At 46.8% G+C, this 23,994-nt stretch overlaps 1 protein-coding gene across 2 annotated transcripts in view; it reads left to right on the top strand.

Annotated features, from left to right (window-relative positions):
- Positions 1 to 23,994, top strand: part of rhbdf1a (rhomboid 5 homolog 1a (Drosophila)) — a 270,605-nt gene that overhangs the window by 80,871 nt on the left and 165,740 nt on the right. For both annotated transcript variants that reach the window (XM_078418445.1, XM_078418444.1), the window contains exon 2: positions 4,624 to 4,703. The gene's annotated coding sequence lies outside the window, so the exon portion shown is untranslated. The remainder of the gene's footprint in view (positions 1 to 4,623; positions 4,704 to 23,994) is intronic.

Here is a 23,994-nt window from a genome sequence, read left to right as displayed (position 1 = left end):
GAAGATACTGTCCCCAGGTCTGGTTTGCTGTGGTCTTTTTGACGTGTATTTCACGAGTCCGATTTGCTGGAGGCTGACGATGCCATGTTGAATGCCCAGTATTTATTGTCGAGTTTATTTTGAGGAGGGCAGCTGGATTGTATTGGATGACATGGTCCCACTGGACACCCATGAGGTCGGCACGGTTTGTTTGTCTGTCAAATCGTTCCAGGATTTCGGTTCCGTCCAACTGCACTTTCCAGTAACTCTATGGCAGCCACGGTGGGAAGTTAAAGATAGTCCGAGGGTCTCCAGTGAGGTAGATGGTAACCGAGGACCACTCTCAATAACTAAAGAACCATCCTGAGCTTCTCTCTGCCTCGTTGGAGACACTTGGACTCTCTTTAATCGGACTTTACGGGACTTAATCTTGCACTAAACTAGTATTACTATGTGGCAATGTGTTACCGTTTGTGTGCTTTACAAATAGGACTTTGAAATGCTGGTTTTGTGACGGCAAAAGCTTGTGGACCACGTTTGGAGGTGTCCTTTGACTTTTGGTAACTAAATAGTTATATGGATTTAACTTGGACTTTGAACTTCGGCAATCTGCTGCTTGTGTTAATTTATCAGAATTGCTGTCCAAACTTTGACATTTATTGTTTGTCTTCGACTGTAAAACTTGAATCCTTGACCTTAACCAATCGTCAAAGCTAGTTGATGGCCTCCATAGCTAGCAGCGGAGGCCAATTCACTGGATGTTTTCAAGAGAGAGTTAGATTTAGCTCTTGGGGCTAAAGGAATCGAGGGATATGGGGAGAAAGCAGGAACAGGGTACTGATTTTGGATGATCAGCCATGATCATGTTGAATGGCGGTTCTGGCTCGAAGTGCCGAATGGCACCTATTTTCTATGCTTCTATAATCAAGGAGATGGTAGCGTCTAGATTTTGATTTTCATTACGGTTAATCAAGAACAATCTCTTGCTGGGTTTTGTCAGCAAATCTCCAAATTTATGAACTCCTGCAATACTGTTCTAGTAATTGATAAATAAGCCGGGGATTGTGGCAACCTTGTGTCGTTGTCCATGGCAAGCTGGTCTACGTCTGACCAAAATGCTATGCGGACAATGGTTGCTGGTGGAATGTAAATGGAGGCTGGCTTGTGGAGTAGGAAGGAACTGGCAGATGCTGAAGATAGAGACAAAATGCTAGAAGACTAAACTTCCCCTGTCATTTATCCACAGTTTAGCAGCTGTCAAGGTCATTCTGATTTGGTCGGCCATCAATCCACTTGCGCCATTATTTTTTGTTGGCAAGCCGTGCCAAGACCAATAGCTGGCACGTATTGGCTTCACGTGGCACGCAGTTGGAATATTCCTGATGTGAATGATGCAAAGCCTGGTGATCATGTGCAGCTACTTTTGATTCTTTTTAGAGGACATTATGTTGAAAAATCACTTTCTTTAATTTGGGGCGGCACAGTGGTACAACAGCTGCTGCCTTACAGCGCCAGAGACTAGAGTTCAATCCTGACTACGGGTGCTGTCTGTTTGGAGTTTGTACGTTCTCCCCGTGACAGCGTGAGTTTTCTCCGGGTGCTCCGGTTTTCTCCCACAGTCCAAAGACGTGCAGGTTTGTAGGGTAATTAGCTTGATATAATTGTGAATTTAGTGTGTAGGATAGTGCTAGTGGAGGGGGTGATCGCTGATTGGTGTGGAATTGGTGGGCTAAAGGGCTTTTTTCTCCCGTGCTGTATCTCTAATCTAATCTCAAGAATCCTAGATTCAGGAACAGCTTCATCCCCAGGGCCATAGCTGCTATGAACCGGTCCTGCTGAGCCGGATGGCCACAACGCATAGATCAACTTGCACTTTACCCTGTCCAAAACTGTTACAACTGTTTTGTTTCGTTGGGTTGCTGCTGTCTAAATGACTTAAATTATTGCATCGTATGGGAGGCGCATTCCCAATCTCGTTGTACCCCTGGGTACAATGACAATAAAGATATATTGTATTGTATTGTATAACACCATTTTGTGCAAGCAATAACAATTCATCGCATACTGTTCTTGTTTTTTTCTGAATGTCGGTGACTCTGTCGAAGCCAGGTTGACCTGTGGGTATCTATGGAGATTTGGCATTGTGCTTTGGGTTGCCAACTATCTCACTCCAAAATAACGTGCAAAAGGTGACATCACCGCCCCACGTGACCTCACCCAGCCAGCGACCACGTGCTCCTGCTCCACCAATGGCGGCTGGGAGACGGGTTGCTATGCAACCTCCGTTAGGTGGCGGGCGGGCCTCCAGGCTTACAGTGTCCAGGCCTACAGTGTCCGGGACTATAGCGGCCCCGGGCCTGATACAGGATAACTGGCGGTCCCATAAGGGACAAACCAATCTAGCCCAATATAAGGGATGTCCCGGCTAATACGGGACAGTTGACAACCCTAATTGTGCTTCCAGTGAGTGTGCTGTGTATTCTTTGGGGTGTGAGGTGACCAAGAAACTCTTCAAAATCCCACAAACGTGCAATAATCATACTATGGGGCCTATCAATGTCTGCTGTAAAAATGACAGCAGCAACTCTACCGCTGTGCCACCCCCATCCCGATGAGCCGCACATCTTGTCAATTGTGCGGGAAGACATTGCCTGTACAGCATGTTGTACTTCGTGGTCCGGTATCTGTTATACCTTTGTTATGACCCTGGAAGGACCACAAGTACACGTGTTTAAAAGGTTTAAAAGCTGGAGCTTAAATCCAGGCTGTTTATTCCATGGTCACCTGGAACCAGAGTTACCACCAACATCACGTCATTCTCATTTATACATGATACGCGGGCAAACAAAGTGGTCCTTGTGATACAACAAAGTAAGTCCTTGCATTATCACAACACAGCACTCCCTGTGGGGTAACAAGTGGACTGCTTTTCTTGCCACTCCCAGTCCTACTTCCACATCCTTGCCCAATGAACTTCACAGAAAAGCTGTACAGGAAGACTACACTCTTATGACAGTTGTTGATAAGAAGTACAAGGAGAAATCTTGACATTTAAGTGCGTAGGAAGGAACTGCAAATGCTGGTTTACACCACAGACGAACACAGAATGCTGCAGTAACTCATCTCTGGAGGAGATAGCATCTCTGGAGGAAAGGAACCTTTCTTCAGACTGAAAGGTAGAGAAGGCCAGAACAAAACGGGGCCGGCAACAGATGACCTCAAAGGGTGGAGTCCATAATGGCCCATTTAACAACGTTTTAGTCCGGCACTTGCAACTCCTTTTGTAGCTTTCTCTTGGATGGGCTGTGGCTTGGACTGGGTAGTAAATTACATCCGGGGAAATCGGTCACTTGTGCATTCAGTCACTGCAACAATGTTGGCTGCAAAACTATGAATAATTGCAATCCGGCTCTGAATTATTAAGAGTTGCCGAACAAAAGCGCTCTTGTGTAGGATTAATTCCGTAGCTGGATCTGTGGAGATTTCTCTGGGCTGGGCCCACGAACGCAGGAGCCGAGGATGGGAAGAAACATGGTTTTGTGAAGATGGAAGCTGGGGGGCGGTGGCAAGGAAAGGAACAAAGCACTTTTATTGTTTAAAACCGATGTATGCCGCTGATTGATTGTAATGAAAGTGTACGCAATGCAACCGTTTCAGTTTGCTTTGTTGATCGACTCTACACTGCAAAAAATCCCAAGATCCCAATCAGCCTACACTCGTTGTTTGGATGCATCTTTGGCCTCTGTGACCCTATATTTTGGAAAAGGAAGGCTGTTAACTATCCCTTTCCTTATGACCTCTTAGAGTCATGGTGTGATACAGTGTGGAAACAGGCCCTTTGGCCCAACTTGTCCAGAGCGGCCAACATGTCCCAGCTACACTAGCACTTCCTGCCTACGGTTTGGTCCATATCCCTCCAAACTTGTGCTATCCTTGTACCTGTCTAACTGTTTCTTAAAAGTTGGGATAGCCCCAGCCTCGACTACCTCCTCTGGCAGCTTGTTCCATCCACCCACCACCCTTTGTGTGGAAAAAGTCACCTCTCAGATTCCCATTAAATCTTTTCCCCTTCACCTTGAACCTGTCCTCTGGTCCTCGATTCCCCTACTCTGGGCAAGAGATTCTGTGCATCGAGCAAGAGATTCTCTGTGTCTGACAGAATGACGTGCAATTCTGACGCAGAATGTATAGAACGGCGTCATACAACAGCACTCAATTTGCACGGTTGTTTAGTTTATTGTCACGTGTACTGAGGTACAGTGAAAAGCTTTTGTTGCGTGCTAACCATTCAGCGGAAAGACAATACATGATTGCAATCGAGCCATTTACAGTATTGTAGATGGGAGTTGAAATTTAAAAGTGTGGAGCAATTGTGTGATTGCAGATCTACCTCTGTGGCTAGCACGCAGGTTGGTTGCCATCTTGGAAAACCCCCCCAAAAAAGGTTGTGTGAGATTGTGTGATAAATTGGCTGGGAGCTCCCTTTTAAATTTGTTGCTCACCAAACCTTTGGAGGTTTTAGAGATGCAACCAATTTGGAACTGAAATAGAAGTTGTCTTTTTACAAACGTGTTATTGTGCTTCATGAGCCTGTGGTCTTCCTTGAAGATAATTATAGTTTGTTGTATTTGCGCTCTCTTTCAGAATTGAAATGCAGATGTGACACGACACTGTGCTGGACAACTACGGTGGACGCAAGCAAATCCCTGTGAGAAATTATACAGGTATGACCCAACAGTGGTGGTGGAAAATTGTTTCTCAGACTGGAGGCCTGTGTTTAGAGGTATGCCTCAAATCAGTGCTGGGCCGAACCATATATATATATATATGGTTTGGAAGAGAATGTACAAGGCACAATTGCTAAGTTTGTGGATGCCACTAAAATAGGTGGTGTTGTAGATGGTGGAGCTAGTTATCAAGCATTGTAGCGGGATCTTGATCAGCCATGGGGCAGCACAGTGGTGCAGCGGTAGAGTTGCTGCTTTACAGCGCCAGAGACCCAGGTTGGATCCTGACTACGGGTGCTTAGTTTGTACGAAGTTTGTATGTTCTTGCTGTGACCTTCGTGAGTTTCCTCCCACACTCCAAAGACGTACAGGTTTGTAGCTTAATTGACTTGGTAAAATTGTAAATTGTCCCCCAGTGTGTGTAGGATAGTGTTAATGTGTGTCAACGTGGACACAGTGGGCTGAAGGGCCTGTTTCTGCAGGCCCTCTCTAAACTAAACTAAACTAAACCAATATCTGCAGTTCCCCATTTCAGCATATCATCATATCATCATATCATATCATATATATACAGCCGGAAACAGGCCTTTTCGGCCCACCAAGTCCGTGCCGCCCAGCGATCCCCGTACATTAACACTATCCTACACCCACTAGGGACAATTTTTACATTTACCCAGCCAATTAACCTACATACCTGTACGTCTTTGGAGTGTGGGAGGAAACCGAAGATCTCGGAGAAAACCCACGCAGGTCATCTCTGGGGTGAATGGGTAGGCCACTCTGAAGAAGTATCACGTCTCCTATCTATTCCCTCCAAAGATGCTACCTGACCTGCTGAGTTACTCCAGCATTTTTATGTTTTACTCATGAGTCCAGCATCTGTAGTTCTTTGTATCTTGAGTAGTTTTGGAAGATGTTGTGTGCACAGGCTTGTTTACACCCCTCCAGTGCCTGTATTTGAATGCCTGCGTTTCAGAGGCCTATGGAAGGGCTGGATTCACAGCTGCCAAGTAGACCGTGGGAATGCGGGGCTCGGGGTGTGAATCGTCAAGATGGGGGGTGAATCCCAGCTTTTGTTTTGGCAAAAGCTTTGCCCAAGAAACTTTGGTTAGTTTGTGGACAAAGCACGGAAACAGTCTCTTTGGCCCAATGAGCCCGTACCGAACATTGATCGCCCATTCATGCTAGTTCTGTCATACTACTCCCCACACACTGGGGGCAGTTTTAGAGGCCAGTTAACCCTCAAACCCACATGTCTTTGGGATGTTGGCGGAACCCATGGGGTCGCAGGGAGAACGTGCAGACACCACACAGACAGCACCCGAGGTCGGTATTGAACCCGGGTCTCTGATGCTGTGAATTTCATTGTTCTATCCGGGACATACGACAATAAAACACTCTTGACTCTTGGCGCCTCTGGTGCTGTGAGACACCAGCTGGGTCTCTGTGCAACTCTTGCCGACAGTTGTGGATGCATTTGTCCGCAAGGTCCCGCAAGTGTAAAACGAGACACTGACTAGACCTGTGTTTTGATAAACTTTGCTGAACTGTCACTGCAGGCAGCGACACTAGAAGGAACTCGATTGTCTTTGGGGAAAAAACGCCCTTGAGGGGCAGGTGGGGCCTCTTGTTTAGCACAGAGATTGCACAATAGAAGAGAACTGGGCCCTGTGAAAGACTTGTGAGAAGGATGAAGGAGGTGTTTTCGTTTTATGGGACATGTTTTGAAACATGGTGTACTTAATGCCTGCTGAGCTGCCATAGAAAATACGTCAAAATCGTTCCGCTGTCAAGTGCCGATTGGAGCCGGCCTCTCGGGTGGCATAATCACGAGGTGCGGATTACAGACAAATGCAAACAAGGACTTGGAATGTCTACAGTAGCAGGCAGCAAGCAATGCTGATTGTATGCCTTGTTCTCATAAGATCACAAATGATGGGTGCAGAATAAGGCATCATTCTCATTATTCCTATATTCTGAAGTAAACCCTGGAGGTCCTGTTAGTTCATAGGTTCTACGAGTAGAATTAGGCCATTCGGCCCACCGTCTACTCCGCCATTCAATCATGGATGATTCACCTGCAGAGGTTCACCTGCACCTCCAACCTCATCTATTGCATCCACTGCTCTAGATGTCAACTTCTTTACATCGGCAAAACCAAACGCAGGCTCGGCAATCGCTTCGCTCAACACCTTCGCTCGGTCCGCCTTAACCAACCTGATCTCCCGGTGGCTGAGCACTTCAACTCCCCCTCCCACTCCCAGTCTGACCTTTCTGTCAAGGGCCTCCTCCAGTGCCATAGTGAGGCCCACCGGAAATTGGAGGAACAGCACCTCATATTTTGCCTGGGCAGCTTGCAGCCCAGTGGTATGAACATCGACGTCTCCAATTTTAGATAGTTCCTCTGTCTCTCTCTTCCCCTCCCCCTTCCCAGATCTCCCACTGTCTTCCTGTCTCCACCTATATCCTTCCTTTGCCCCGCCCCACTGACATCAGTCTGAAGAAGGGTCTCGACCCGAAACGTCACCCATTCCTTCTCTCCCGAGATGCTGCCTGACCTGCTGAGTTACTCCAGCATTTTGTGAATAAATACCTTCGATTTGTACCAGCATCTGCAGTTATTTTCTTACACTATCTCTCCCTCCTGATCTGTCTCTCCCTGCCTTCTCCCCATAACCTCTGACACCTGTACTAATCAAGAATCTATCAATCTCTGCCTTAAATATATCCACTGACTTGTCCTCCACAGCCTTCTGTGGCAATGAATTCCACAGATTCACCACCCTCTGACTAAAGAAATTCCTCATCTCCTTCCTAAAAGAACGTCCTTTTATTCTGAGGCTGTGACCTCTAGTCCTAGACTCGCCCACTAGTGGAAACATCCTCTCCACATCCACTCTGTCCAAGCCTTTCACTATTCTGTACGTCTCCCTCATTCTTCTAAATTCCAACGAGTATAGGCCCAGTGCCGTCCAAAGTTCACCTTCCCCATGGCTAACAATGAACCTGCTTTGATCTGTCGTGATCACACTGTACCTTTCCACGTAACTCTAGCCTCCCTCTCCCCTGGCTCTCAGACTGAAGAAGGGTCTCAGCCCGAAACGTCACCCACTCCTTCTCTCCAGAGTTACTGCCTGACCCGCAGAGTTACTCGGGCACGGTGTGTCTAACTTCGTAATGAATGAAAGCCTGACATTACAGTGGTCCCGAGCAGTTGCTGGCCCTGCATTAACCAGTTCTGTAGAGGTCACTGGCGATAATTGGCTGTATCTGCTTTTGGACAGTCTGGCAAACCTTTGGCCAAATGCTGACACAAGCCAGTCTGCCTTTTTTTTTGTAAATAAGCGCTGCCAGTAACTGCAGGTTGCGAATATTCTATTCTGGGCCAAGGGACAAAAGGCAAGGGTTTGATTTCACGCAGTCAACACAACGTTGTGTAAAGGTAAGCAAAATGATCCTCCCAAACGGAGCAAACTGCAGGTTGATGAGCAATGCACCAGAATGCTCGTTCCCAGCAGCACCTCTCAGATTTTACTGAAGAAATCTGGCTATTTTGTGCTCCGAAGAAGGGTCTCGACCCAAAACATCGCCTATCCAAGTCCTTCACGGAGTCCAAGTCAGTGGATATTTTTAAGTCAGAGATAGACAGATTCTTGATTAGTGCCGGTGTCATATGTTATGGGGAGAGGGCAGGAGAATGGGGTTAGGACGGAGAGATAGATCAGCCATGATTGAATGGCGGGGTGGACTTGATGGGCCGAATGGCCTGATTCTACTCCTATTTGCTTATGACCTTGCGTCTGCAGTACTTTCCTACACTCCTAATTGAAGCACTTGGATTTGCTGCACCTGATTTTGTTCCCATTCTGGAGTGAGAGAGGAAGGATATAAAGCAGAGCTCGGCTGTTGGCTAAATTAATCTATTTAAAATAGTTGGTGCCTGTGTCTTTTTGGAGTCCTGGTCACAGGGTTACTTCCCACCTCTGTTTAAGACATTCTTCTAAAACCCGCCTGATCGATCAAGCCGCCTTGTATTGCGTTTGCTTTTGGTCGATTTGCAGTTGCACAATAAAATGTGTGATGCATGCGAGTTGCAGCTTGTGTTCACTGGCTCCCCAGTGCCGGCTGAGCTGTATCAGCTCCCAGTAATGTACAGCCACAATCCTACAGATTCTAGATCTTTAATATCCCCCCCCCCCGTCTTGTATCTATTCTCCACAACCATGCAATCTTCTGAGATACCTGCGATTCTTGTGTACAGTCTCTGTGTAATCTACTATTCCTACACTCTTGTAGACAATAGACAATAGGTGCAGGAATAGGCCATTAGGCCCTTCGAGCCAGCACCACCATTCAATGTGATCATGGCTGATCATTCTCAATCAGTACCCCGTTCCTGCCTTTTCCCCATACCCCCTGATACCGCTATCCTTAAGAGCTCTATCTAGCTCTCTCTTGAATGCATTCAGAGAATTGGCCTCCACTGCCGTCTGAGGTAGTGAATTCCACAGATTCACAACTCTCTGACTGAAAATGTTTTTCCTCATCATCGTTCTAAATGGCCTACCCCTTATTCTTAAACTGTGGGCCCTGATTCTGGACTCCCCCAACATTGGGAACATGTTTCCTGCCTCTAACGTGCCCAACCCCATAATAATCTTATGTTTCGATAAGATCCCCTCTCATCCTTCTAAATTCCAGTGTATACAAGCCTAGCCACTCCAGTCTTTCAACATATGACAGTCCCGCCATTCCTGGAATTAACCTTGTAAACCTACGCTGCACGCCCTCAATAGCAAGAATATCCTTCCTCAAATTTGGAGACCAAAACTGCACACAGTACTCCAGGTGCGGTCTCACTAGGGCCCTGTACAACTGCAGAAGGACCTCTTTGCTCCTATACCCAACTCCTCTTGTTATGAAGGCCAACATTCCATTGGCTTTCTTCACTGCCTGCTGTATCTGCATGCTTCCTTTCAGTGACTGATGCGCTAGGACACCCAGATCTCGTTGTACGTCCCCTTTTCCTAACTTGACACCATCCAGATAATAATCTGCCTTCTTATTCTTACCATCAAAGTGGATAACCTTGTACTTAAATATGATTGTGCTTATGAATTGTAAGATTTTTTTTACTGAGCTGCACACATGAGTGGAACGCTTTACCTATGTATCTGTGGCAACAAAGTACCTTTGAAATGGTTAGAGGGCTGACCGAGTAACGTAGTGCCAATGTGTCACTCCCCATGGAGAAAAACAGCCCAATCTGGGGAATTAGCAATACTATAATATCATGCAGATACAGTTTGCCACCTCAGTGCTTTCCATAGAATTAATAACTTGAAAGTCTTTTGAAGGAAAATATACTGTTTTCGCCTGGCTTGTCCAGGTTCTTTGTGCCAATCTCAGTGTACTTGGCTTTAAAGACTATTTCACTTGGCCAGTGACTTTAATCAAGCCGTTCTCTCCAGATCTGCTTTGTCTAAAAAATCTCTCTGTTTAAATAAAAATAGCTGAAGATGTTTGTTCTTTTAAAACAAAACTCTGCGTGTTTCAACTTGCTGAGTTTGATGAAGTTGTTTTTTGACCCTCACTATCGAGTCACACCCAAGGCAGCTTCTGTACTTTTTCATTTGAAATGGTACCTTGTTGCTCTCGAGGATTTTATGATTGTTTTATTGCTCGGTTGGACACGACTTGCGTCAGTTTGAGTGAAGTGGAATTATCGTTGTCTGCCTGATTTTTTTCTAATGCACATAGCTGCCATCCAAGCTGAGGTTTCAGCATTGCTTGCAACACGCTGAACACCAGAATGTTCCAGTTCCAACCCGTTGTTGGCAGTCAGAGCAAACCATTCAAAACTTAGTCGGCACAGTGGCGCAGCGGTGGTATTGCTGCCTTGCAGCACAAGAGACCCAGGTTTGATTCTGTCTATGGGTGCTGTCCGTACGGAGTTAGTAAGCTCTATCTGTGACTGCGTGGGTTTGCTCCGGTTTCCTCCCATTTTCCAAAGACGTGCAAGTATGTAGGTGAAACGGCATCTGTAAATTGTCCCTGGTGTTCAGATGATCGCTGGTCAGCATGGACTCGTTGGGCTAAAGGGCCAGTTCCCACACTGTATCGCTACAACGGAAACTCTTTTACTGCACTTATTCACAAAATGCTGGAGTAACTCAGCAGGTCAGACAGCATCTCGGAATAGAAGGAATGGGTGACGTTTCGGGTCGAGACCCTTCTTCAGTCTGAAGAAGGGTCTCTACCCGAAACGTCACCCATTCCTTCTCTCCCGAGATGCTGCCTGACCTGCTGAGTTACTCCAGCATTTTGTGAATAAATACCTTCGATTTGTACCACCATCTGCAGTTATTTTCTTATATCTCTTTTACTGCATTCAATGCTCTCTGTTGCCTCTCGATCGTGGCTCGATTGTAATCATGCATTGTCTTAACGCTGACTGGTTAGCACACAATAAAAGCTTTTCACTGTACCTCGGCACAGGTGACAATAAAATAAACTGAACCAAACTCCTTTACATTGGTGAGACTCAGTGTAGACTAGGTGACCATTTTGCTTCCTGGACCCATATTCTTGTTCTCGTGTCTACAACTAAACCTTTGATTATAATCAAATGATTTGGATGTCGATTATCATTTTCACTCCTCCCCCCTGAACCATTCCTTTCTATGCCTCCAATCCAGGGATGAGATGTGTAATAATGGTGCCCGCGTTGTCCACTGTGACTCGCTCAGCCTGCACTGATCACAGGACGTTGCATTTCCCTAAATATCACTGCACGCAGTTCACTACTAAGCACTTCTTATTTGACTTGCATAAATGCATGACGAACCAATATAGGAAATGAAAGTATCAGAGGTGAACTAGCGAGCCATGGAGGAAGGTGCCAAAGATAGACACAAAATGCTGGAATAACTCGTGCAGCATCTCTGTAGAGAAGGAATGGGCGATGTTTTCGGGTCGAGACCCTTCTGCAGACTGAAGGTGCCAAAGTGAGACCCAGATGAGAGAGTAGACGAGACTCTGGAGGCTGCGGCTGCATTTGGAGTACTGTGAGCAAATGTGGGCCCCATATCTGAGGAATGTGCTGGCTCTGGAGAGGGTCCAGAGGAGGTTTACAAGAATGATCCCAGGAATGAGTGGGTTCGCATGCAATGAGCGTTTGACAGCCCTGGGCCTATCCTCGCTGGAGTTTAGAAGGTTGAGAGGGGGCCTCATTGAAACTTACCGAATAATGAAAGGCATAGATAGAGTGGATGTGGAAAGGATGTTTCCACTGGTTGGAGAGTCTAGGACCAGAGGTCACAGCCTCAGAATTAAAGGGTGCTCTTTTAGAAAGGTAAGGATGAACTTCTTTAGTCAGAGGGTAGTTAATCTGTGGAACTCATTGCCACAGAGGGCTGTGGAGGCCAAGTCAGTGGATATTTTTAAGGCAGAGACAGACAAATTCTTGATTAGAACAGTGTCAAGGGTTATGGGGAGAAGGCAAGAAAATGGGATTAGGAGGCAGAGATCAGCCATGATTGAAAGGCAGAGTAGACTCGATGGGCCGAATGGCCTAATTCTACTCCTATAACTTGTGAACCTTTGTGAAGATGGACTCTCTAGTTGGTGATGGGATGGTTCAGTTGCCTGATAACAGCTGAGAAGAAACTGTCCCTGAAACTGGAGGTGTGCGTTTTCATACTTTGGTACCATCTTGGCCGATGGGAGCTTTGAACCAACTCTGCAGAATTGACAACATGTTTAATGTGACCCACAATGATCTAAAATGTGCCCTGTGTTGAGGGGCCCCTGGAGTATGAGTTTTCACACCACCATGGAGGTGTCTCCTTTAGAAGTTTATTAAAAGTTGCTGAAATGCTTTTAAAGCCTAATTTGCTTGTTCTGTTCAAATCTTGGCTGATCGGTACATTTTCACTTCTGCAATTTCAGATTTCATTCAATGCAACTTTTTTTGTGTGCTGTTTGCTGAATCATCCCCTTTCAGATTTAGTAGTCTTGCAGTTTGCAAGCTCTTTGTTTTAACCTGTGCTTGGGCAGAGTCACCTAACACATTAGTTTAGTTTGTGGAAACAGGCTCTTCGGCCCACCGAGTCTGGAACTGACCAGCGATTCCCCGCACACCAATACCATTCTACACGCACTGGGAACAATTTAGACTTTTTAATCGGCACGTCTTTGGAGTGTGTGAGGAAACGGGAGATCCTGGAGGAAACCCACGTGGACACGGAGAGATTGAACATACTCTGCACAGACGGCACCGATCGTGGTCAGGATTAAACCCATTGTCTCTGGCGCTGTAAGGCAGCAACTCTACCGCTGCACCACCGTGCCTATTAGGTGCGACTCGATGCCGATTGTGTGGGATTGAACAGTTTCTGATTTAAAAAATGGTGTGCACGTGCCCCTGTAAATGGACAGAAAGGACTGTGAAACTATGCAGACAGTTAGTGATGTCTTCTCAACAGAGAACGGCGGCACGGTAGCGCAGCGGTAGAGTTGCTGCTTTACAGCGAATGCAGCGCCGGAGACTCAGGTTCAATCCTGACTACGGGTGCTGTACTGTAAGGAGTTTGTACGTTCTCCCCGTGACCTGCGTGGGTTTTCTCCGAGATCTTCGGTTTCCTCCCACACTCCAAAGACGTACGTGTAAGTAGGTTAATTTGACTGGGTAAATGTAAAAAATTGTCCCTAGTGTGTGTAGGATAGTGTTAATGTGCGGGGATCGCTGGGCGGCGCGGACTTGGTGGGCTGAAAAGGCCTGTTTCCGCGCTGTATATATATGATATATGATATGATGAACACAGGCCTGCAAGAGTTCAGCACCTTAGCCGTACAAAAAAAGTTTTTTTTTTAAACAGATGAAGTTGGACAAATTCCTTATTATCCTTGACACCGGCACGAGGTAGAGTTTCTTTTCTATCGTCATGGGACATAAGTCAAATTAACCACAAACCATTTGTCTTTTTCCTTACTCTGTCAAAACCTGTTTCATTCCGCCCAGTGAGAACTAAAGAGCCAATTACCCAAAAAGCTAAGTCCATTTCTCTCTCCACAGATGCTGCCTAACCCGAGTATTTTCTATACTTTTGTTCTTGCTTTGGATTTCAGTCATTTTTAAAATCCGTTTGACTGTTCAATCCCACCCAGGGTGCACTGAGTCACGGTGACTGTGTCAGCTGACTGGTCCCAGTAGCAGGTTTTAAAGGGTTTGCAAACTGCAGGATCACTGAATCAGAAAGCCAGTGAGTCATCACACGGCAGGTCCCAAGAGAAAATGATGATCGATGGAAATCTGAAACTGTGGAAGTGAAACCGTACAGATCAGCCAAGGGTCTCGACCCGAAACATCACCCATCCCTTCTCTCCAGACATGCTGCCTGTCCTGCTAAGTTACTCCAGCATTTTGTGCCCATCTTCGGTGTAATCCGGCATCTGCTGTTGCGTCCTACACAGACCAGCCACAGTTTGAACAAGACCATCAAATTAACTTTCAAAGATGAGGTGTTACTGAGGTAAAAGGTCAGTTCTGGTGGTCGGCAAGGAGAAGGCTGTTTAGCACATCTAGTTTGTGTTCTGTTTCAGTCACCAGTTGGCAGGGTGCAGGCGTGCATAATACGGAGTTCAGAAGGCAGTACTCAAGCAAGTTTTGTTTGGGAGTATAACTGCAGCTTTGTGAGGTTGGCTTGAATTCTGGATGAATTCGGAAGAATGGATAATTGAGGGAATTACGTGACCATCTGAAGACTCTCAGCTGGTGGGAAAGTATTTGTACGTGGTGAATTCAAGTTTAATATCTTCAATTCCAATTCGGATTTGTGTTAATATAATTTGGGGTGGTGCAGCGGTAGAGTTCCTGCCTTGCATCGATCCCGAGTTCGATCCTGCATCGGACCTGGGTCCGATCCTGAATTTGGGTGTTGTTTGTACAGAGTTTGTACATTCTCCCTGTGATCGCGCAGGTTTTTTCCGGATGCTCCGGTTTCCTCCCACATTCCGAAGGCGTGCAGGCTAATCAGCTTCTGTAAATTGTCCCTCGGGTGTAGGGCAGAACTAGTGTATGCGTGATCATTGGTCGACACGGAATCGTTGGGCCGAAAGGGCCTGTTTCCACGCTGTATTTCTAAACTAAACTAAACCTCATCATTTTAATCCACTTTCCTTTTAGAAATCTTCTTGCAAGTAACATTGCAGTCTTTCGTTCTTCCAGCCAAGTTTTCAAAGACAAAGTTTTGAAGGTGATCTTTGTTGTCCGATATACGTTTGTCATAGATGTCATTCTTTTAGCGATGGTGTTTTGGATGAAAGGGGAATGAAACGTTATGGCTCAGGCACTGTTCATGTGTAAATAAATGTAAGTTCTTCAGTGTGTGGGGAAAGTCCAAATAACAAACAGGCTTCGATAAGTGAATGGTTCCAGTGTAGTTTTGGCGTGGATGCCTGTGTCACAGAGATGAACGAAAAGCAAGAATCCTTTTAACTCTAGTATTGTTGGTCATAACAGGAATAAAATCCATTTGAAAACAAAACCTGCCTTTAACAATAATTATTTGAATGTGTTTCCTAAGAGGCCACAGATATTTTTGATTTAAACGGTATTTGGCAATCCAAAAAAAATATTTGAAGATGTTGATGCTGACTTGTGTGTTCCGACAGTCACCGTGGGTATGGGATTTCTCAGCGTTTTATTTTGTTCATTGCTCAGCAGATTATAGACTGATCCCAAAGTTAACACGAAGGTATTTATTCACAAAATGCTGGAGTAACTCAGCAGGTCAGGCAGCATCTCGGGAGAGAAGGAATGGGTGACGTTTCGGGTCGAGACCCATCTTCAGACTGATGTAACCAAAGTTAACACGAGTGCTTTTTGCTAATGCTTAAAAAAGAGGTGCTTAAGTTAGCTTCAGATGTTTAGTTTAGAGATACAGTGTAGAAACAGGCCCTTCAGCCCACTGAGTTTGTGCCGACCAGCGATCCCCTCACACTAACACTATCCTACACACACTGGGGACAATTTACAATTATACCAAGCAAGTTAGCCTGCAAACGTGTACGTCTTTGGAGTGTTGGGTGAAATTGGAGAGAATCCATGCTGGTCACGGGGAGAAGGTACAAGCCAGCACCCGTGGTCAGTATCGAACCCAGGGGTCTCTGGTGCTGTAAGGCAGCAACTCTACCGCTGCGCCACCGTGCTGCCCCTATGGCTTCTGAAACAAGAGCACGAGTTGGCTGAACAACCTCTTGGGTTAACCTCTGATGACAAATATTTCCACTTGTGTGTCAGACAACTGGTAATTAACCAAGAATCCTGTTCTCACATTTGCAATGTCATTGTCTCATCTCTGACTCGTCCAGTGCAGCAACAGAAGATTTGTAGAACAGCTTTTCCAAGGTACTTGCTATTTGACCTTGGGGCCTCTGTGTCCTCGGCATCCTCCTCCGCTCTCCTCCGGCCAACTGGTCACGTTTTCCGATGGAGAAAAAAACAATTAAAGGCTCGCATAAGTACTGATGTATCTCGGACCTTAGAATTTCTTTTTCGATTTGTTTAGTTAAGTGATACATTGCGGAAACAGGCCCTTCGGCCCACCCAGTCCGTGCCGACCAGCACACTAACACTATCCTACACATACTCGGGACAATTTACATTCATACCAAGCCAATTAACCTACAAACCTGCACATCTTTGGAGTGTGGGAGGGAACCGAAGATCTCGGAGAAAACCCACGCGGTCACGGGGAGAACGTACAATCTCCGTACAGACAGCACCCGTAGTCAGAACCTGGGTCTCTGGCGCTGTAAGCGCTGTAAGACAGCAACTCTACCGCTGTGCCACCTTGCCGTTGTAAACAATTAGTATATGATAAGACCTGTGAGTTCTTAAAATGGGGTCTGTTCAGAGTAATGTAACATGGCCCCCATCCTCAGCCCGCGCGCAGAGTGGGCCACCAAGGTTCGCTGGTTTACCTCGCTCAGACGTGAAAGATGTGTAAATTCCCAACTGCTGTTGTTGCTTTGCTGGCCATGGATTGCTGTTTGCATTCTGCCTTAATACGGCCCACATTTGCACAGGAGACCATTGGCAGCTGCTGCCAGCCCGCATGTACTGGCTCCAGTAGCACATCTGGTATGAGGCTTTTTTTTTTGGGGGGGAATCTAGCAACTGCATAGATTGTTAATGAGGCAGATGGTGGGTTCAAGACCCTCCGTTACTCACCCCTCCCTTTCACCATTGGACATTCTGGTTTGTGGAGATTGAACTGAGTAGCGGATTATCTTTGATCGGACTTTGCTGATTTTATTTTTCACTCAACGTTATTCACAAACTTCCCTTTATCATGTATCGTGGCTCTATGGTAATCATGTATTGTCTTTCCGCTGACTGGTTAGCGCGCAACAAAAGCTTTTCACTGTACCTCGGTACACGTGACAATAAACTAAACTCAAAAGTCGGCTCGACACAAAGTGCTGGAGTAGCTCGGGTCTGAAGAAGGGTTCTGATCCGAAACATCGCCCATCCTTTCTTCCTCCAGAGGGCTCCATGGCCCGCTGAGTTACTCCAGCACTTTGTGTCTTATCTACAGTATTAACCAGCGTCTGCAGTTCCTTCCTGCACGTGATAACCTCAGCTGCCACGATGCACGGCCTCTGTTCTTGAACACAAACGGACCCTCCAGTCGAAAGCTCCCGTCTATTTTACATTCCGTGTTCCTTCTGGTGTGAAACTTGGCATCCTTGGAAGGAAAGAGGAGCTCTTATTTCTGCTGCCGCATGAGGCAGAAGCAATGTTCAGTGAACTTTTGACACTTTGTCGCCGTTGTAATATGCTAACGCTTGTGTACGGCCCAGGTGAAGTCTGCTACATGATTATACCAGGTTGTGTGCAAAACAAAGCATTTCACTGTACCTCGGTACATGTGACAACAAAGTATCATTGATGTAAAATAGTTCAGTGATATCAGGAAGGGTGGAGGCCAGGTCACACTTTTACCCAAGGGGTCACGCATTTGCCAAGTGCATTTTCTTTATTTCGTCGTTTGTGAACCTTTTATAATAGACAATAGGTGCAGGAGGAGGCCATTCAGCCCTTCGAGCCAGCACCGCCATTCAATGTCGGCTGATCATTCTCAATCAGTACCCCGTTCCTGCCTTCTCCCCATACCCCCTGACTCCGCTATCCTTAAGAGCTCTATCTAGCTCTCTTGAATGCATTCAGAGAATTGGCCTCCACTGCCTTCTGAGGCAGAGAATTTCACAGATTCACAACTCTCTGACTGAATTTTTTTTTCCTCATCTCAGTTCTAAATGGCCTACCCCTTATTCTTAAACTGTGGCCTCTTGTTCTGGACTCCCCCAACATTGGGAACATGTTTCCTGCCTCTAACGTGTCCAACCCCTTAATAATCCTATACTTTTGTCGATCTACTTCCAAAGAATGGTGGCACCAGAATCTTTGAATCTTTTTAAAGCTGAGGTGAATTGTTCCTCTGTTAACAAGGGAAATGAAGGGTGACTGGAGATGGGCAGGGAGGCAGAGTGGAGGTAGCAATCGGATAATGACACAAGATGTTGGAGTGACTCAGCGGGTCAGGCAGCAGCTCTGGAGAACGTGGATAGATGATGTTTTGGGTCAGGATTCCTCAGACTATGACAGTCAGATAAACCTGACCTTGGTTAGTTTAGTTTAGTTTAGATTAGAGATACAGCACGGACACGGGCCCTTCGGCCCACCAAGTCCGCGCCGACCACTAACATTACCCAATTTATACCTACGCCAAGCCAATTAACCTACATACCTGTACGTCTGGAGTGTGGGAGGAAACCGAAGATCTCGGAGAAAACCCACGCGGTCTCGGGGAGAACGTACAAACTTCGTACAGACACCACCTGTAGTCGGGATCGAATCTGGGTCTCTGGCGCTGCAAGCATTGTAAGGCAGCAACTCTACCGCTGCGCCACCGTAATAAATATTATCACCACGTTCATTTGCCTTATCAATTGAAGGCGATTGCAGAGAGAATTGTGTGATTGCAGAGTCGGGGGGAAAAGTCCATGGAAGTATGTGATTTTTAACGTCATGTACGCAGATGTAAGTCAAATATGTACGCAGTTAGTTAACTAACAATTAATTAGATGATAATTATTTGTCTGTATTCTATTTAATGTAGACCTCGTCTCCCTCTTTGTGTGACAGTTGAAATGCCGAAATGTTACTGGTTTCACAGTGAGAGAATCTGTTTCCTGCTTGGCAGATCAGCAGTGATGTGACTTCAATGCCTGGTGTATCTGGGCATATTATAATCACGTGTAGTCTTTCCGCTGATATTATAATCACGTGTAGTTCTCTCAGCTTCGGGGTGGCACTGCGGTAGAGTTGCTGCCTTACCAACCGCTCTGAAGACCCGGGTTCAATCCTGACTACGGGCGCTGCCTGTACGGAGTTTATACATTCTCCTAGCCATCGCATCGTGTGGGTTTTCCCCAGGCGCTCCAGTTTCCTCCACACTCCAAAGATGTACAGCTTTGTCGGTTAATTGATTTCGGTCAAAGTAATAAATTGTCCCTAATAAATTGTCCCTAGTGTGTAGGATAGTGCAAGTGTACAGGGATCATTGATCGGTGTGGACTCGGTGGGCCGAAGGGCCTGTTTCAGTGCTGTATCTCTAAACTAAACGAATGTACCGCGCGCGGTACACGTGACAATAATAAACAAAACTGACTAACGCTGAGTCCCAGTTTAGATTTACGATGAGTTAACAAAGGCATAAATTTAAACAAGACCACACTGTAGTTGATGAGGGCAAGTCAGGAAAAGCATCAATCTGATTTCGTTACAGGTTTCACCGGAACAGAATCTGGTCAAAGATTCCCAGAAGAGTAACAACACGGCACTAATTAACCTCAAAAATGCATCCTGATGGACTGAGCATTATGTTGGGTAATGTTTTGGTCTGGCAGGCTTGTGGATGAATTAGAGAATTTCTTCAGTGCTTTCCTGGAAACTACTATTGTGGTTTAGGCGTGTCGGCATTTATTAGACTGCAGTAACTACTCCATCTGCATTTGGTGCGAGTCGGCCAGCAATAAATGTCGTTTAGTTTAGAGGTATCACAAAATGCTGGAGTAACTCGGTGGGTCAGGCAGCATCTGGAGAGAAGGAATGGGTGACGTTTCATGTCGAGACCCTTCTTCAGACTGATGTCGGGGGACGACGACAAAGAAAGGATATTGGTGGAGACAGGAAGACAGTGGGAGATCTAGGAAGGGGGAGGGGAAGAGAGGGACAGAGGAACTATCTGAAGTTAGAGAAGTCAATGTTTCTACGACCTCGTTTAGTTTAGAAGTGCAGCATGGAAACGGGCCCTTCAGCCATCAAGTCCAAGCTGACCAGCGACCATCCCATATACTAGCTCTATCCCACACACACAAGGAACAATTTACAAATTTTTCCCAAAGCCAATTAACCGACAAACCTGTACGTCTTTGGAGTGTGGAAGGAAACTGGAGCCACTGGGGGGAAACCCACGCGGTCATGGAGAGAATGTACAAACTCCGTACAGACAGCAGCCGTAGTCGGGATCGAACCCGGGACTCCGGCGCCGTAAGGCAGCAGCTCCACTGCTGAGCCAGTGTGCTGCCCTTGTGTACATCTCCCAGGGTTCACTTGCAAATGACAGCGGTGGAGGACACCAACAGGCCATGCTGACCCAGCAACGCTGCCATGGCAACGGGCCTTCATGGTCAGGTTAAGAACTCTACATCGATGACAAATGGCTTCAAATCTGGCAACCATGTATATGAGTGATTCAATTAGACTTGATCGTCGCATGTCCCTCGGTGCAGTGAGATTCCTTGTTTTTGGGTGCGCCCCGGTAAAACACACCTCCCCCAGGCCGTACTTAGTCGCCCGCCACAAAGGTTCAAAGGTTCTTAGTCCAATCGTAACTTCTTGCAGCTGTGAGCCAGGCCTCGGCAGACACTTCTCCCCTGACCCCGCCCGCCGGGTCCCTCTGTACCCTGCCCCCCGCCCGTCGGGTCCATCTGTACCCTGCCCCCCCCCCAACCGGGTCCCTCTGTGCCCTGCGCCCCCCCCCCCCCCCCCCCCCCCAGCCGGGTCCCTCTGTGCCCTGGCCCCCCAGCCGGGTCCCTCTGTACCCTCCCCTCCCCGCCGGGTCCCTCTGTACCCTGCCCCCGCCCCGCCAGGTCCCTCTGTACCCTGCCCCCGCCCCGCCGGGTCCCTCTGTACCCTGCCCCCCCCCTCCCCGCCGGGTCCCTCTGTACCCTGCCCCCCCACCCCCGCCGGGTCCCTCTTTGATCTTGGCGGTCCGTCGATTGTTCGGCTCAATGGCGCACATCCCGGGAGCCATCTACCAATGGAACTTGAGCAGGATCAGTGCACCGATTGGCATGCTTGATGCCCATGGTGACAATCACTTTCATTTCCTTGCTGATTGGGAGAAGGTGGACAGGGCAGTAACAGCTGAATGTATAGGTAGGAACTGTAGGCGCTGGTTTAATCTGAAGACGGACACGAAAAGCTGGAGTAACTCAGCGGGACAGGCAGCATCTCTGGAGAGAAGGAATGGGTGACGTTTCGGGTGAAGATCCATCTTCTGAAGAAGGGCTAAATGTATCTTGGTTTGGAGATTGGATATGGTTGGACACATTCTCGCATTGTCTGGTGTTGTGGCTGCACTAGAGTAATGTTGGTCTGGAGTACAGGGCTTTGGGGATCACTATCTTTGTGTTTTGAAGTGAGTTAGTGGCCAGAGGTTGGTTTCTGTAACCGGAAAGGGTCATCCAGACACTGGAGTTGGTCATGTCCTTGGGTATCGGCTATCTCCTGTTATTCTTGTGTCATATTTGTCTGGATGTACCAGGGCCAACTGCTTGTTCGGTTGTCCAATTGCTGAGAAGCAAGTAACTGCAAATGCTGATTTACAAAAGAAGACACAAAATGCCTTCTGAAAAAGGTTCCCAACCTGAAAGGTCACCTCTCCATGTTCTCCGGAGTGCCACCTGCTGTCGAAGTTCAGCTACCCGTGACATACCTGTCTGAAGAAGGGTCTCGACCCGAAACGTCACCCATTCCTTCTCTCCAGAGATGCTGCCTGTCTCACTGAGTTGCCTCAGCATTTTATGTCCATCTTCAGTGTAAACCAGCCTTTGCAGTTCCCTCCTACACATACCTGTAAGCTGCCAGACGCATTACTTTGTGTCGTCTTCTGGCTAAATGCTCAGTTGGCTGTAGCTTGATTGTCCATCGGGCACTATTCGAGTGCAGTCAGTGCACTAGTCTTGCACGTCACTTTAAGGCATGGCTGATATTTATTTTAGCAAGGATTTCTATGCTGGAAGGGTTTATCAGGCTGCAGAGAACTTGAGGCCTGAAGGATACTTGGTCTTGAGCTATGATGAGTTGTTTTAGCTATTGTAGTTACTTCTGGGGACAGTGAGGATGAGAGTTTTGTCCGCGTTGTCTTTTCAAGAGAGTGTGCATTGGAACTATTGAATGTACCTGTGGGTGATGGTTTCTGCGGCAGATCTGTCACGGTGGTGCAGTGGTAGTTGCAGCCTTGCAGCGCCAGAGACCCGGGTTCGATCCTGACTACGGGTTTTTATATCAAAAAATACTTTATTCAAGTAATAAATATTTACAAAACATCTTCTTTTCAAAAACCCCATCCGACATTTTCTGGAGGTTACACGTTCAATGCAGATATTCATTTCCAAATTTACACAGAAATTTACACAGAATTCCTTATTTGGAGGGGCGTCTCTCTCCACCACACCCTGGCCCCCCATGTCCAGCAGCGGAAGGACCCTAGACTGTTGTCCTCCCCCACAGGGCCTTGGCGTTGGCTGCACCGAGCTTCAGTGCGTCCCTCAGCACGTACTCCTGCAGTCTGCAGCGGGCCAGTCGGCAACATTCCCCAACGGACAGCTCGCTCCGCTGGGAGACCAACAAAGATCGGGCAGACCAAAGAGTGTCTTTCACCGAGTTGATGCGATCCTGACTACAGGTGCTGTCTGTAAGGAGTTTGTACATTCTCCCCGCGGCCTGTGTGGGTTTTCACCGGGTGCTCCGGTTTCCTGCCACACTTCAAAGACGTGCCGATTTGTAGGCTAATTGGCTTGGTATCATTGTAAATTGTCCCTAGTGTGTGTATATGATAGTGTTAGTGTGCGGGGATCGCAGGGCAGCACGGACTCAATGGGCCGAAGGCCCTGTTTCTGTGCTGTATCTCTAAACTAAGAAGAAAAAGAAAAAATATTTGGGGCAGAGATGGGCAGGATTTGTCTATCAGAATGAAAGCTTGTTCGGGCTGTAAGATTGTGAATGCTTTGTTCCCTAGATGACGATGAATTCCAAGATGAAGGGGGCAAGATTAGAGCTAATGGTGACCACCAGATGAGTGTAAAATGATTAATAAAGGAGATGGAATTGAAGATGGGCGTACGAATGATTCGACAATAGTTTAATTTGCCAGGAAGAAACTGCAGATGCTGGTTTAAACCGAAGATGCACACAAAAAAGCAGGAGTAACTCAGCGGGACAGGCAGCATCTCTGGAGAGAAGGAATGGGTGACGTTTTGGGTCGAGGCCCTTCTAGCTTGATTTATTCCATCCATAGACTTTGGGTTGTTGCATTTTAGTCACTGGAGTTTCTGCTGCTCTCTATGCTTTTCTAAACATTGACCCTGGCTCCTGTGTTTATACCACACGTGGCAGCGTTCTGTGTAGATAGCTATTTTTAGCTGCGTACTGCTGCTTAAAACGAGGTGGTAGCAGGAAGCACATTGCTGTAACTTCCCAGTGATTTTGTGTGGGGATCTGCAGTCTACAATGTGCTTTCTGCAGGAGCTGAGGAATATTGCAAGCTGCCCCATATTTCCCCCTTTGTGTTGCTAATGTGTGTTCCGATATCTATTTGTCTGATGCACACATTCTCCCATTCCTTCTCTCCCGAGATGCTGCCTGACCTGCTGAGTTACTCCAGCATTTTGTGAATGAATGCCCACATTCAAAACCCTTTCCCAGCCTATTTTTAGCAATGAACTCCAAGGACATTTAAAGTGGCTTTTTTTTTCACTTACAAATTAATTGAAATGTTTTCTACTTATTTACTTTTGTTTAGACGTACAACGTAGAAACAGGCCCTTCGGCCCATCAAGTCCACGCCGACCAGCAATCACCTTGTGCACTAGTTCGATCCTCCGCACAAGGGAACAATTTCATCAATTAATCTAGAAACCTTAGAAATGTGGG

The sequence above is a fragment of the Rhinoraja longicauda genome, chromosome 21 (assembly GCF_053455715.1).
Source record: "Rhinoraja longicauda isolate Sanriku21f chromosome 21, sRhiLon1.1, whole genome shotgun sequence".
NCBI classification, from domain to species: domain Eukaryota; kingdom Metazoa; phylum Chordata; class Chondrichthyes; order Rajiformes; family Arhynchobatidae; genus Rhinoraja; species Rhinoraja longicauda.
This window is presented reverse-complemented; position numbering and strand designations above follow the sequence as displayed.